The sequence below is a fragment of the Pseudopodoces humilis genome, chromosome 9 (assembly GCF_049639895.1).
Source record: "Pseudopodoces humilis isolate 2021_Gansu_Grassland_sample_001 chromosome 9, ASM4963989v1, whole genome shotgun sequence".
Taxonomy (NCBI): Eukaryota; Metazoa; Chordata; class Aves; order Passeriformes; family Paridae; genus Pseudopodoces; species Pseudopodoces humilis.
The window spans coordinates 15816023-15831150 of NC_142208.1; the positions used below are offsets into that span (position 1 = coordinate 15816023).

General features: G+C 39.8%; 1 protein-coding gene across 7 annotated transcripts in view; it reads left to right on the top strand.

The window, feature by feature from the left end:
- The window catches only part of NDST2 (N-deacetylase and N-sulfotransferase 2), a 136530-nt gene that overhangs the window by 78711 nt on the left and 42691 nt on the right, over nucleotides 1-15128 (top strand). For all 7 annotated transcript variants that reach the window (XM_088059541.1, XM_014250323.2, XM_088059542.1 and 4 more), the window contains exon 3: nucleotides 6255-6314. The gene's annotated coding sequence lies outside the window, so the exon portion shown is untranslated. The remainder of the gene's footprint in view (nucleotides 1-6254; nucleotides 6315-15128) is intronic.

Consider the following 15128-nt stretch of genomic DNA (forward strand, 5'->3'; position numbering starts at 1 on the left):
AAAGTTACTTAAACAGCAGATTTAAATTGAATTGTGGGAAAAACTCCATTTTCTTTATTGCAGCGTGTATTTACTGTCATATCAAATGTGTTTTTTATAAAAAAAATAAAAATAAATCCTTAATAAAAATGAACAATGTTAATTCTAGTTTTAATGAATTCCTTAGTGGGGGTGTGTTGTAATTTAGAATTGCAGATTCGTATCATTATAGGCCCATGGGTGAGATTAAACGAGGAGCTGTTTATACTTTTTTTCCCAACAGCATCTGAGATATTGGAGGAATCTGCTCTGCAATGTAGAGTGCACGTCATTTATGGTAAAAGACAGTGGTAAAAGTAAGCATAAGGAGCCTGAAGAGGCAGCACTGTCCAGATCAAATATTGACAGTGATAAAAGCAAAACATGAAGTTGGGAGGCTTCTGGCTTACTTTTCTTTATTTAATGGAAGAATAAAACGAGATAAGCAAATTACTCTCTTCCTCTTCAAGTTCTCCATGGTAGCTGTCAGCTTCACTGGGGGTCCCCATTTAGGCACAAAACCTTTACATAGCTTTTGGTTGACATTAAGTTAATTCCTGTGGGATTTGGGCACCTGGGTGTTTTCAGGCTGTATGGAAACAACACATGATTGCCTTTCATGAATCTGGTTATTTGTTAGCTGCTTTTTTTTTAATGCTATTTTTCTTAGGCAATGACTTTGTGACAGGTGCAGAGGGACAAGGCGTTGCTTTGACCATGTAAGCCATGGTTTACTAGGACCAGGGAAAGACTAGTACCAGACTAGATGTCTTTAGTTCTTTTGGGTGCTCTTAATTTGGAATGCTTTGAGGACGATTAGCCTAAACAAGCCATTAGCAGAATTGTTTAAATTATCTGAATGGGGTGAAAGGTTTAAATACAGTGCTCTACTACTTTAACCCAGTAATTCAGAGAATACTCAATGCTATCAACTTAATTACAGCATTGCTGCCAGGAGGCAGTGGCTCTGTGGCAGGATGGAAACTGACAGTCATTCAAGATTTATCTATCTAATACATAAATAATAGTTGTTCCTTCTTCAAGACTGTTTTTTGCTCATTAAAGAACAGTCACAAAGGGTGGAAGTGGAAAGGAAGAGAGAATAGTAGCAATGGAGCTTAATCAGCTGAGAAGGCTGCTTCATTCCTACAACCTGAGGAGAGCAAAAACAAACCAGAACTAGGAGAGATCTTTTCGTAATATTGTAGTCATTCCCCCTTTCTTTACAAATTTCTTCTCACAAAGGTGATGTGACTTTAGCTGCTAGGTTGCAGCACTGGGAAGAAGGCTACTGATAGCTTTTTCCCCATTGACCTTGATTGCAGTTGGTTTGCTTTTTTTGTTTGTCCTGCGACATACAGCTAAGCTGATAGCAGGAGAGAAAAGGGCAGAGGCAAAGACAGCATTACTCTTTTAAAGCTTCACTGCTTGCATTGGCCTTTCTGAAAATCAGACAGCTGAAGAAGTCAGGGTCATGGGCATTTCAGAGCAGCAAGGTTGCAAGCAAGCACAGTCATGCTGATGGCAAACAGGGCCTGGGCCACTTGCCTTTCATGCCCTGAATAGGCGTACTGGGAGGAATCCTTTCTTTTGTGTACAGGCCAGGCAATGCCCCATAAGGACATGCAAGATCTGAAGTTGGGTACTGGATGAGTGATGAACTGTACTAGGCCCTTTGCTTTACATTATCAAAGTGATCATAAAACCTTAGAATATTCTGAGTTGGAGGGGACCCACAAGTATAGTCAAACTCTGACTCTGCACAGGAGAGCCCCAAGAATCACATCATGGGGCCTGAGAATGTTAGCCAGACACTTCTTGGACTCTGGAAGGCTGGGTGCTGTGACCTTGATGCTTCTCCTTTATCAGATGATTCTGCTGTTTCTGTTGTGAAAAATTTGCTGGTGAATTACATGGAAGACAACCCCTCATACAAGAGGGAGAGGAGGAATTTAAGAGATCAGTTCTAGAACTTTGAAAATTAAACCGCTTTCTCTTACGAAAAATGCAAGCTCACTTGAGAGCTTCAGTGTGTCTCAGAAAACATTTCCCTTTGTAAACCAATTCTGCTGGATGTATGTGAATGGGTAATAAAGGAGCTGTCGTGGAATCACAGAATGGGAAGGACCTCAAAGATCATCTCATTCCAACCCCTCTGCCATGGACAGGGACCCCTTCCACCTAGACCAGGTTGCTCAGGGCCTCGTCCAACCTGGCCTTGAACACTTCCAAGGATGGGACATCCCCAGCTTCTCTGAGCAACCTGTTCCAGTGCCTCGCCACTCTCACAGTAAAGAATTTCTTTCTGCTATCTAATCTAAACCTGCTCTCAGTTTGAAGCTATTCTCCCTTGTCTTGTCATTACATGCCCTTGTAAGTAGTCTCTGTGTTTTTTACAGACTTCCTTCAGGCACTGGAAGGCCACAATTAAGTCATCTCAAAGTCTTTTCTTTTCCAGGCTGAACAATCCCAATTCTCTTAGTTTTTCCTCGCAGCAAAGTGCTCCATCCCTGTAATCACCTTGATGGTCTTCCACCTTTTGGACTTGCTCCCACAGGTTGATGTCCTTCCTGTGCTGAGTATTCCAGAGCTGGATGCAGTATTTCAGGTGTAGTCTCAAATAAATATGTTAAGATAAATGTATTCATGTGTTTTGATGTCCAATATCCTTAATTAACCACTTCAAGTATACCCTTGCTGCCTAGTTTCCATTTCTTTCACTTGTTTGGAGATTCTGGCAGTGAATGCAGTTTTCTGCATGTTCCTTTTCTTGAGCACTTGCAGTTTGACAGTAGCATTTTCTGATAATTGTTCCTTGGTTTCACTCATTCCCAGATAGTTTTGTCTTTCCTTTTCTCTATGTATATTTTCCTTTTTTCCAGTTTGATTGCTGCAATCCCTCCATACTGCCTATATCCACTAGAAAGCCAACTGTGTCTTTGCTTATCTTTGTGCAGCTTTGAACTGCGAAACTGCACAATTCTATATAAAGTATCTGTTGAAGAAATACAGACCTCAGGTGGCTGTGGGTTTTACTCTGTATTACATTTTTTGCAAAAATTAACTAAAATTTCCACCATTTGGTAAGCAGGGCTTTCGATTCTGTTTCCTTTTCTCTATTTCTGTATTTCTTTCTATTGTCATATTTCTGAAAATGCTTGGATATTTTGACTATATCAAGCTACATTCTCTTTTCCCCATGTATGCTTTATCATTATATATTTTCACTGTGCTTCTAGTTTGGGCTTTTAAAATGATTAATATTTTTAGAGTAAGGACAGTCATGTTTCTTTGGTGTAATTACTACAGAGATATACCGGGTAGAACTGTTGTATGTCTATTGTGACTTGGATTGTTTGCCCAGACTGAGGATAAGATCTTCATGGGAAAATAGTTCTGCCTGGTTGGGCTCCCGTGTGAATACTATTCTTCTGACTAAGAGGGCCCTGTTGTATTTGATTAGTGTAAATATTAAGGTTTTTATGCTTAAAAAACTCAAGCATCCTTCTCATTTTCCTGAAAGCTGTTTTATCTCATAATGGTGAAGGGGACCACACACGTGCTCTCATATGTGTGCTGGGATTTCCAGACAGCATTTGTTATACTGAGATTTGGCCTTTATTCTGGAGTGAAAAGTAAAGTGAAACTTCCAGTGTGACTGGTGTTTGAAGAAATAAAACTGTCAGGAATACGAATGTCACTGCTTATTGAGTCTCTGTACGGTGCACACCCTGACTAGCAGCAGCTCCTGCAGGAGCCTGCCTGGCTGGCACACAAGCTCCTGAGCTTTCCCACTCCACTGTTATGGCTGGTAAATTTGCAAGTAAATAAAAACATGGGAAAAGATACGATGCTTCTAGAGTTAATGGCATCCTTCCAAAATCACTTAAGTGTGTTCTAGGCAGAGTTTCATTTCCATTAGTGAACGCTTTGATGCCTAGAGATGAAATGTGGGGTTGCCTCTTCTGTTAAGCATTTGAGAGCTGGTATTAAGCAGCTGTTGATAATGGTGGTAATGTACACTTTGTGCTGAGGGCTTTGCAAACATTCAGATCTGTTTGTTTCTCAGGCACAACATAGGCACAACAGTAGGTATGGAGGAGGGAAATGGGAAATCGTTTGCCAACCTCAGTTGGCTTTCTGTGGAAATGACAACAGTGTCATCCCTTTTGTGTTGCTTTAAACCGCTCCTTTAATTTGAGGTTCTGTAAAATAAATCCTGTAGTGAAATCAGATTTGGCCAATTCCAGCCTCATTCTACTGATAGATTTTTCTGTTTGATTGATAGTATTGCTCTGTTCTTTGTGCTTAATCACTGGCAACTTAGCAATTATTGCATTCAGTTTAAATTCCCTGTTACCCCATTCAGCTGGCATTAAATTCTGTCACCTTCTTATCAGGCTCTGCTGCATTTCTACTTGTATCTGTTTTGACATGCCTTACTGGAAAACTGTGGCACAAAGAGCAGTTTCTTCACCTCACTGCTATAACAGTTTTCTGAGTTTCTGTGAGTAGGAGTAAGTTGCATTTCTAAAAGCTGAAGACGAAATTATTTGAAGCTTGCATTCCTCTCTGTCTCCCCTTCATTTGCTATCTGCTAGTCCTTTTGGGTTTTTTCAAGTTTTCTGTATTCTGGAAAGTAAAACCAACTAGATCAGAGTGATACTCTATCTTGTTCCAAATCAGCACTTTGGTAATAGTTTACATCAGAGAGTGCAAGAGCCAGCCCCTATGGGAAACTTCTATTAAATGCTAGTAGTTGGAGTATCTGCTGGTGTGGGTCTTACCAACTACCATGAGGGTAGAATTTTATAAATTCTGCTAATAATTAACTTCCTAATTTGACTGTTATTTGACTCTTACTGGATTGTTCTGTGAAAAAAACATTTCTTTAGTTGTCTGTTCTTTTTATGGTGAAATCAAACATTCACATCTTCTGTAGTTGTTTCGTGATTGCATCTGGCTGCTCTGATGTTTACCCTGGTGTTTTGGGATCTGTGGAGGCCAGGCATGCTGGGCTTCTTATTCTGCCTTCTCAAGCTATTTAGTGAAGGAAGATAAGAAATATGAATCAAAAGAAAAGAGAAAAATTGTGTCCTGCAGAAGGATAGGTGTTTGTTTTTTTTACTAAATTGATCTTTATCTAACCAGGAAAAAGTATAAACTTTTGCTCTTGTAATTATGTGAGGAAGGCAGAGAGCTGGGTGTGCTTCACTATATTTACAGGCAGAGCAAGTGTGGTTCTTGTTTAGTAATTGGCTGTAGAGGTACTAAAGATTATTGGAAACTCAAAGGTCAGAATTTTTGCTGAATCAGGGTCTGTGTGAACGGGAAGGCTACAGAGCTACCTGTGTATCTGTGGCACAACTGATGGGAAAGAGCTGGTTTCAGAGGCTGTCCAACAGGTATAGTGAAATTACAGCAGTCTAGTCTGTGCCATCCCTTGAGGTGTTGGTGACTCTTGAGACGCCCTCCCTGGCGAGCTGCTCGGTGTGCCTGTCTCAGTGTGTGTGTACACACGTTCCCTGAGCTCCAGTTGGCTTCATAAAGTACTTCCATCCCTGTGATCGCCAGCCAGGCAGAGGCGTGGAGAAGGGTGTGACTCCCTCCTTGGGGGAGGTTTGTTTTTGTTTCACAGTATACCTAATTGTAAAGGCTTTGGAGAATAGACTACACAGACTTTGTCACACCATTAAAGTTTTACTGAACTGATTTAGCTGTGGCCAAGACAAAAGAAGGTAATATCTTATAGTTTACTTTGTTGGTTGTTTCAAAGACAACAGTATTAATAAGCAGGTGTGAGAAATCCCATTTGGATTGTGCTGGCATTTCCAGTTCTCTCAGCTCATAATGAATTTGCTTGTTCTGTGAACTTTCTTTTTCCTTTGTGGTTCTAAATCCAGGCTCCTGCTTTGTTGACTGGGGGGACCTTCCCCCCCTGCATTTGTCGTTTCTCATCTTGCCTCACTCTTTCTGATTGTTGCACAGTTGAGCTTGCTGCAGTGCAGCCCTGTGTCATTGTCTAGTCATTGCCAACACGGCTGTTGTCATGGCCTCAATGTGTCCTCATGCCCTGTTTAGTGTAATGTAATCATTACCTTGGCTGTGGAGAGCCAAGGTGCGCCTGCTAAGTAAATGTTTACCAACACTGCTGACGGCTAATGCTGGGGAAGAGAGAGGGAGGGAAAGATTGTTTTAAGTCTTGTTTTATCTCTTTTTTATTTATTTTAAAACAGAACCTTGTTCCTGAGTGAAGCAACTGATGAGTATTTTCCTTCACCAGACTGTGATCAAAGGTAGGTGCACAATCTTTTGCATTTTTACGGACTGATATGTCCAGATTTGGTGAGGGGAAGACCTCGAGTCCTTCTGAGCAGTGTCATGTCAAAAAAGAGGCATGGTATTAGGTGGAGGAGAGGGCTAGACTTTTTTGTTGCAGTGCAAAGTTGCACTCCTCCGTCATCCCTCTATAAAGAGTTGCAGAGCAAAGAATTTCATGTCTCTGTTCTTCAGTTGTACAGTTGTCAGCATAAAGTGGCAGATGAGTTAGTTTAGATCAAGAAGGAATTTCTGATACAGTTCTGGAACTGTGATTGGGCTGGGTGGTTGCTTACTGCTAAATATTACTTTATTTAGATGGAGTTACTACTTCCATACCTTCTGGGCAAAATTGGGGGCAATGTTGTTCATTATCCATTAACTCTGCCTTTGAAAAGAAATGGGAAAGATGTGGGCTAAAAAGCTTTTAAAGTTTCAGATTTTGAGTTTCACAGAATCTCTGACCCGTGCATAACATCTGTAAGATCCCTTCAGGAATAACTATTTATGTTGCTCCCAGCATACTGGAACTGCATTCATGACTTATATCCACAGGAAATAACATAAATGTAATTTAAAAATTAAAAATAGAAATACTGGATTGGTCAAAATTCTGTGCTGAAGGAAAGGAGACCTACTTCCCCTCCCCCCCCTTAATTCTGTCTGGATGAGCAGTGAGGGAAGGTTATTCTTGTGGAGTTTATTTAGTATATATGTTTGAATACTGCACTCTAATGTAGCAAAAAAAAAGCACTGTTCTGCTGAGATGTCTGACAGAAAACTTACAGAAATCTAGCCTCCCATGATATTTATAATTTTTAGGTACTAATATACTTAAAAAAGTGTTAATCCTGTCTTAGGAGTGGAAGTTCCTACAATCAGTGCAGTAGAAAGAGGAATGATGTGGTCCAGTGAAAGGTTCTTAGATTTTTTTCTTTGAAAGAACAGAGATGATGTAGTTCTGTATGTGTGCTGAACAAATTTGGTTGAAATACTTTTTCATGCCTTAAAGGGTGCTGTATGGATTTCTCAGATTGCTTTATATGAGTAGACCACTACAGCTTCAAGTATGCAGAAAATCAGGGGGCAGGGAAGGGAGGATGGAACAGCTCATGACTTAGTCAAGTAGCCTGGGTTTATAGAAAGGAGATTGCAGGAGCTGGTCCTTAGTGCTGTGTTCCATTGTACAGTAGCTGAGATGGTGAGGAAAGGTAGATATGCTGAAACAAGGACTTTGGTCTCTTTGATCCCTATACATGCTACAATTCTAAATTCCTTTGTATGTCAACCAGAGGCTGAACTTTACCCTAGTTTTAATGCAATGGCTCTGATAATGTTGCCCAAATGAAAGATTTTTTTCCAGGGCTGATTTCCACACAGCTCCCACTTTCTTTTGGCAGCCACTCACGCTGCAGCTTTATGCTTTTTCACAACCCAACCCTAACCCTGAGTTTTCTAGAGACAAGAGTCCTTGGGCCTTGGTTAGATAAAAGGGTTTTGGAAGAGAGGTATGACCTATGTCATTGGTGTGGCCCTGTTATCATAGCTGATTCCAGTGTGATTCAAATACTAAATCTTGTCTCCTGTAAACTTTTTGTCAGTGTTGCAGGTGACATTTGCAGAGAGACTAGTAAAGAAACAAAAATAACTCAAAATGTGTGATACATGTTTTTATACTTGCAGTACATTCTTGTGAAGAGTGAAGTGGTAGAAGAAGCTGCAGCTAATTTTGCAAACTCAAGATTTTAAAAAGAGTAAATTACACAAAAATTTGAGATTCAGATGGATGAGTGTAGTTACCACATTAGCATTCTATTCAGCTTGAATAGTGGTGTACTTCCAGAGATGTGGTATAATTTTCTTGTGTGAAATCGATAAATATTTTTAATAAGTGAAATAGTCAAAATATTAATGGAATACTTCAATCTACTAGCGTCAATGTATATGTGGCATCATAGCTAGAAGAGCAAAGGGTCATGTTTGACTTCAGCTACAGCCACAGTAAATTGCTACTGCACCACACTGATTTCATTGACACAAAGGCTAGAAAATTGGGAAAGACAGCAAAAATGTAGAAATTATAGGAGATGAAAAGGGGATCATGCAGTTAGAATATACAGCCAGGTAGTCCATGCAGAATCCATTTCACTCTATATGAAGGCAGAGTTATTGGAAAATTTAAGTTATTATTATTAATTTAAAAGCAGAATTTAGGCTTTCCTTGTGCTAATATGTGCTTAGTTCATCCTTAGCAATACTAATTGCTTAAGACTAATGTCTTAATGTTTCCTACCTATGCCATAAATATCCCACAGTTAAATTACAGAAAGTGAGTCCCAAAATGCCTGTAGCTTACTTTTCAAAAAACCTTTATTTTCCCAAAAGTCTCTATTTTCCTGTGAGATATCTCAACTCCGTTTAGTTATAGCAGAAATGGAGGGGAAATAACTTCTTTTCTCTTCTATTATATTTTAACTTTTTCTGGTTCTTTACTGTGTCTGTTTTGTTAGTGAGTTCTAATAAGTATTTGTCTGCCAGGTATTCCTTTGCAGTCACCATGTCTGGAGAAGATTACAGTAAACCAGTGACTCTGAAACTTGTAGAATTGACCTAATATTTCCATTGAGGTCCTGTCATTGAAGCATCTCCAGAGGTGTGCTGGTTTATTTAAATGATGTGTCTTTATGGCATCGTGCCACATTTATGCAATAGGGATGAATTCTAGTGCTTGGACAGGATTTGGTTTTAAACATTTTAATTAGCTTATTGGTCTGAAGTTTGAGAACTGGCACATTCTTGGTGGATTTTTGCCAGTTACAGTTGACATCATTCTAAAGGATTGGCTGTTGCTGAAGATGAGCCTGTTGAGTATTAAAGATGAATTCAAAAATGAATTAGCTATCTGAAATTGTAGGCACTATGAAGTGTAAAGACCATGTAAGATTAGCAACACCTACTAACCTCATTATCCTGTCCTCCGTATAAGCACACTTTGTCCCCTAGTGGACTTTGGAGATCTGTGCAATAGGAAACACGAGCACAGCTGAACAGAGACAAAAATTAATTGCAAAGCAGAAGGGCATGACTTAGGGTGCTGTGTGGGGGCACTTTCCTCCCTTCTGGATGTATCATCTGTTTGTCAATTGAGTGGCTTAACTCTGACCCTTTTCACCCTATTCATCATGCGTTTTAAATGAATATCATGGTTGGGGAATGCTGCGTTCAATACATAAAGAGCTTCCCCCCCTCCATTAATATGGAAGATGAAAACACATTATTGTTAGGTTTTCTTCTATAAATGCAGACACATAGTCTTCCCTTCTTTCACCTTCTTCCACAAAATGATTCATGTGCTTAATATATTACAAAACCCTGTTAGTCTCTCAGATTATATTTACTGTATCTGGTATTAAGGTTGTTGATACAAGGCCCACACCAAATTGCCAAGGTCTGTCTGAAGGCCATGCTTAAAGGCTTCAGAAATCAACTTAGGTTTTGATTATGGACAACTTGGAGGGCTTCCCAGAAAAGGCCCGTACAGTTGACAGTTACAAGAGTTGAATATTGTTTCCATTGATTTTTAAATCTGTTCCTGCAACCGCTATGCACCAGCCTCTTGTGAGGGTAGAGCAAGAGCTGGGAGCTGAGGCAAGTCACAAGGCAAGGGTGACACCAGTGCAGCAGTGCCACCACTGATGGTTCCACAGGGTCTGAGCATGGCAGGCAGAGCTGGGTCCTAGTGACAGGGTTTGTTGACACTCCCAGGCGAGATGGAACAGTGAGGTTCCATGTTGCCCTGAAAACTCAGCTTCTGAGCTTGCTAACATAGTTTTCTAAAGACTTTCTCAGGACAGTAACTGTAAACATAGATATGTGTACATTCTTTCTGTTACACGTCTTGTGATGGGCATCTCTCATGGCCAGTGCAGTGAGAAAGTGTTGTTATCCTGACCATCCAATCCCTGGCCGTGGTCAGGAGCCTATAAATCCTGGGGGGAAAAATAAACTTTCTTCTTCTTTCCACCGCACCTCGACCTGTGTCTGCGTGATCTATTCATCTTCAGCGGTAACAGTTCCATCCAAGAGCTTAAGACAGGGCTGGGGACAAAGCAGCAGCTTTGGGTCTGAAGGCCACCCAGGAGATGGGGCCAAAGACAGAACTGGGTACAAACTACACCATATATGAGGGCTCTTTCCAGAAGAAGAGCTTCCTACAGCATGAGTCAGTCCAGGAGATGAAGCCAGAAGCAGGGCTGCAGACAGGTATACCTGCAGCAAAGTTCAGGCAGAAAGCAGGGGGCCAGGCCCAGCCTTAAACCAGGGTGCAGAGTGCATGGAGGTCCACTTGAGAGTAGTCTATGTCATCAAAGGCTGACGGTGCCCTCAGGTACTGACACTTTTAGTTCCTCAATGGGATGAAGGGCTGCTTGCTCCCTCTACTGCCATCTCACACTGATTTTGGTGATCTAACAGGTACCAATAAAAAAGCCTCTTTGTTTCACTGAAGAGAATAGAAAGAGTTTTCACTCACGTGTTTATTCTGACTTAAGAAATTGTTGTCTCCCTGGATATGCCTTTCATTCCAAATGGGGTGGATAGTGGTTCACTTGTCTCCTGCTGCTAGAGACAGAGGTGTTTTTAGGATACAAAACTTTTACTGTTTGTTTGCTTGCTTTGCCTTGTTTTGTTTCCCCTCTTAATTCCAACATCAACTACAACCAGAGTGGCAAGAGAGACCTTTTCAAGAACCACTCTTGTTTTCTCTTTCAGTCCCAGGAGACAAAATAAAGAATAATATGACATAACTGTCTTTGATTGAATTTCAGGTAGGGTAGATTTCACCAGTGATGACGTGAACATTCAAACCAGCTAGAAATTTACCAAAATATGTGCAAATAAAATGAGTGTATTGAAGCTGAAGAGATTCTACTTAGCCAAGACTCCACAGTTGATCTCCTTTCTCAGTACAACCCCAGCCTCCATTATGGCAGTGTTCACATAGCTTGTTAAGACAATAAGCTCTTGTTGGGTTTAGCTGTAGTCTTCCTTGTGCTTTGGGGTGGATCTGTTATCCTTAGTTATAGAGGAAATTCAGGAGATGAAACTGTTTTTCTGTTAGCAAGCGCATATTGGCTGGGTAATGTATCTTTAAATCTTCTGTCCTTTCCACAGCTGCTGAAGTGCATGAGAAGTTTTACCTTCTCCCTTGGTGATCCCTAGTAAATCTGACTTGTGCCCAAGTATTTTTTTTCAAAGAGCTGAGGTAATATATATTCTGTGTCAATATTTGGGTGAGGAAGGATGGAGGAACTCCAAAGAAATAAACTTTTTTTCAGCTAGTAAGTGCAATATTTAAGTACCTCATTAGTAATCTATCTTTGCTGGTATTTTTTCAGGGAAATTTATATACAAATATGTTTGGTCTTCACTGGCTTCAGTGAGAATTTCAGGATTTATGGGACTGGCTACTTTATAAACTGTAGCACATGTCTTCCTGTGTCTTTGTAGCCAGAACCATTGAGGCCTTGACTGTTTTTCAAGTGTAATCAGTGTAAAAAGCATCATAAGCCTGAGGTATTTTGAAAAACATGTAACAGAAAAACATAACCTTTGTGCATGGCAAAGCATGAAAAATGTGTTTTGTCCAGCTGTTTGAAGTCTTCATGAAAATTCAAGTTAACATTGTAGTATAGCTCAATAAATGAGAGGCATCAACGAGGATTATCAAGTGTCTTGCTTCATGAAGTTAGCATTTCAGTATGTCTGTCAGCAGATTTGCTTGACAGTAAGATTTTGCTATTTTTTATATTTAATGTTTCAATTTATTTAGAAATTTATTTAGTTATTTAGAAACTAAAGCCACTTAGTTGAAACATATTGACCTTGGTATCACCCACTCTTTTAAGCTTCTGCTACAAAACACAAGCAAGAGGTTTGGGTTTTATGAACATCTTAGAAATTATGCCACTGCATAGTATAACCCTGGTGAGGAGGAAATACTGCAAATACTGTTAATGTTCTTGTAAAAACCATGATTCTTTCTTAAGGTGTAGGGACTCTAAAGGACACCTTTCTGTCAGTTGTTGGTTCTGATTTTTATATAATTTTTCCAGATTATTGGTATTAGAAGTAGAGGAAAGATACTGGCTGGTCAAGAAATACTGCAGCAGGCACAATTTCAGCCAGTGACAGAAGAAAAACTTTTATCTGAATCATGACTAGATGTTTAGAGTTTGTTTTCATTTTTCTGGGCATTACCCTCAGAAGAATTACTTTTTAAATCTGTTTTAATTCACAGAGCTAAAAATAATTACCTAATAAAGACACTGTCAACTTTACAGTGAATTAAAACTTCTGAGGATTGGCTTGGTTTTCCTTGTAACCTTTTCTTGGACCCCTCAGAAGTAGTCTGCTGATTCTGGTGGAGACCCTCTGCTCTGGTACTGTTTAATTCTGCAGTTGTGCCTCTGCTGTCACTATGTGATTAAAATCGAGTAGAGAATATGAAGACCATGCAGGAGTGTCAGAAAGACCTTGTTGTATATCACAGCCAACACAGGGCGTGATATTGAAAGACCTATGGGGCTATCCCAATGACTGGGAAGCTGTTTGGGATGGGGAGACTGTCCTCAAATTGAGCAGTAGTAGAGACAGTTTTTTAACTGGAAGCAATATCCATCTTTTCCCCCTTTATTTCCAGAGCTCTTTGGAAACAGTCACCACAAACCGACACTGTGCAGAGCTACGTTACTGTGTTATGGCACGGTAATTAGGACTGAAGTGTTTAGAAAAATATGACTGAAATCTCACCATAATTACCTGCTAGCGTGAGGACATAGTTCACTTGCCCCTAAATGGTGCTTAACATCAGTTGGGCTAAATTATTCCCCTACTTGCCATTGATCTGGGGACACAGTGGAATAGTTGTGGGAGTTGGCAGGGCATGAGAAAGGGCAGGAGGTTTGGTTGAAGAGGATGAAGAAGAGGAAATCTAGCCTTTGAGAGAAATACTGAAGTTGAGATTTTAGGCACTGAGCAAAGTTAATTGTCTTCCTATATATGGAGCAGCAGTACTTCTTCTTTCTAATATTTTCTAAATGAAAAGATTACCAGCAAGTGTCCAGTAAGCCTGAATCTCTATAAAACACTGGAGACTGAAGAAAGATGTATTAAGTGTATGGTGGAAACCCATCATGAAAATCTTGGCTATTCTAAAAATTGGTTCTTTGTTGTGTGGAGTCAGAATCTTCTGTCATCTTTCTGATTAGTGGAGTATCAAGAGATTTCCAACATCTGCTGTTTGCATACTGCAGCTTGAATGGAAAGGGTTTGTTTACTGGCTTAGGCGGGAGTTGGAAGCTAAAAAATTTAATGGTTTTAGGTTATGATTCTATGATTTATTTTTTTTTTGTCAGCATCATCCATCTGCAGTTCACAAAGAGGCTTGCAGATTAGCAGTGCTGCATTGTAGCATGACATCTATGTGAGATTTTTTTTTTAATGAGACAAAATAGAGAAATGTCTCTCTTAGATGTGGAAACAATGTTTTTCAAAGGTGCTCAACTTCCATTTAACGTTCATTGATTGATTAGGACAGCAGCTCTAGTTTTATGTGTGTAATCCTTATCCCTCAGCACCTCATCTTTTATTTTCCACTTAGCAATAAATATCTTTGTGTCTATGTGCTTTTCTTTCTGAAAGACTTAAGTGCTTTTTTCAGTTTTCATATTAAATAAATGAATGAAGAATTTGTGCTTTTTTTGTAATATATCTTCTAGGATTAAAAAACACTGAGCAAATCATTGTGCCATTATAGGACAGAAAGAATACAAAATCATGTGCCTATTCAGAATGAGTTTTATTGTTAATTCGAAAGGAAAGTAATTTACTCTTAAAAACCAGTTTAAAACATTTTCTACCTTAGCTTACAGGGATTTTTTTTCTGTCCTGTCAAAGCAATGAGACAGTCAGAAATACCTTTGAGGCAGACCTTAAAGCTGGACATTCTACAAAAGTGGGTTATATCATAGTAGGCAAACCCAAGAGCCTCTTACTTGACCCTTGTTTTTGATTTTAGTGTTTAGTATGTTATAGTCAGGATAAAATTTTAAAGAGGTGCTCCCTAATACCCTGTAACATTCCATTGCATTAAGCTCTCCCTGTCTTTCTGCAGAAGTGTTTGCTCTGCAGTGTTAGCTCCTGTTAAAAGAATTCCTCTAGAGATGTGTGCTAGTGTGTCATCCTGTCTGAAAACTCTCTACTCCCAAACCCTGACTGGGAAAGGATGTAACTTTGAGCATACCTGGGGCGTTGCATCTTTGAAGAGCAGAGTATGCTGCTGTGGTCCGAAGTGCCTCCTTTCCTGCCTGTCTCTGCTCTCTATGACACCATTTGCTGTTAGGTTTTGAAGTAGATAGCTGCTCTTGTGCCAGGTTTTCAGGAGTTTAGCTCCTGCGCCACCTCCCAGCCACTGCTACCAAAAATGCTTACGTACGGGCACAGCATAATCTGAGATTTATGTATTTGTTCTTTTAACATGTTAATTTTTTATTAGTGGTGCACAAGAAGGTGATTTTTCTTTGTCCCTCTGCAGATTTATCCCAGTCTCCAGATTCCAATAATAGCGTCTGAATATACATAGTTGATTTGTTCCCTGCACCGCCCCAAATGAGATCAGTTCCCTGAGTGAAGGTGCAAACCACATTAGGGCAAGAGAAGCAATTTACTGCTGCTGAATGTATTTTTCTCAGTGTAGTTTTCCTCATCTTGTCAGCTTGTCAGTCTAGAGGCAT